Source organism: Xenopus tropicalis, chromosome 4, assembly GCF_000004195.4.
Source record: "Xenopus tropicalis strain Nigerian chromosome 4, UCB_Xtro_10.0, whole genome shotgun sequence".
In the NCBI taxonomy this organism is placed as follows: domain Eukaryota; kingdom Metazoa; phylum Chordata; class Amphibia; order Anura; family Pipidae; genus Xenopus; species Xenopus tropicalis.
In genome coordinates, this window is record NC_030680.2 from 133,308,057 (window position 1) to 133,309,177 (window position 1,121).

Consider the following 1,121-nt stretch of genomic DNA (forward strand, 5'->3'; position numbering starts at 1 on the left):
CGAACTGCATGATGGCAAGAAGGATTCGGACACTATCATTTTTATCTTTTATCTTGTCATTTTAGCTACTCCAGTTGTGGAGCTAAATCTCATTATCATCCCTGCCCCCCTCACTCGGCAGCCTTTGGTATTTGTAACATACATAGGGGTTTATGTAATAAAAGCCACTAAGTTTGCCCAGGAGCAGTAACCCATAGCAACCAGCAGGTAGCATTTACTGGGCACCTATTTCAAAGCAAACATCATATTGGTTGCTATGGGTTACTGCTTCTGGGCAAACTTAGTTCCTTTTATTACATATTGGGGATAGTAATTTAGGTTTCAAAAAAAGACTCACGTCTTTTGAGTTATCCCACACCCCTGATGGAATTAATTGCAATGCCCACCCTCAAGCCATTAGTGAACAAAAAGTGGACCCAATACAGAACCATGGCAAAGCCTATATAGAACTAAAAATACAGAATATACATATTTCTGTTGTTTTTTAAACAGCTATTGGCAAGACAGGAGCACGGTATCCCATGATTATGAGACAGAAAAACACATTTACAAAAAAATGGGCAAAGAACCACCACCCTCCAATCAAATCTCCTTGTTGCACATCTCTGTATAAGAGGCACTATCTGACTATCTGAGCAGGGGGTTCATCTACACTAGGGCGGCGGGCCTGCTCTCTGATGGGATATGGCAGGGAGGGTAAAAAGGTAGAAAATTTTCCCCAGGGCCAAAAAGCCTTTAGTTACACCACTGGCATCTGGTGGCCCTGCATTCAAAAGGAAAAAGGCACACGATAATCCCATGGCCCTTAGTTTGCGAGCCATTCAGAACAAGCAAGCTGAGGAGAATTAGGTACAGGGCTAGTGCCTACCAGCAGTGTAAAAATCTGGCACAGAGAGCATTTGCAGCACTTCAAGGACATGATTTGTGGCCCTTAGTGCTCCTGCACTTGCGCCTAGCCTTTGGTAAATGGGCCCTAGAATGTTGGAGATTTGATTAGCCAAAAAGGGCCCATGACATTAAGAAAAAAAAAAAAAAAATACAAAAAGGCAAAGTACACGGTGGAGAAGAGATGTGGGAATGAATGACTTGGCGAGCATAAACATAACACTCACATCCACGGC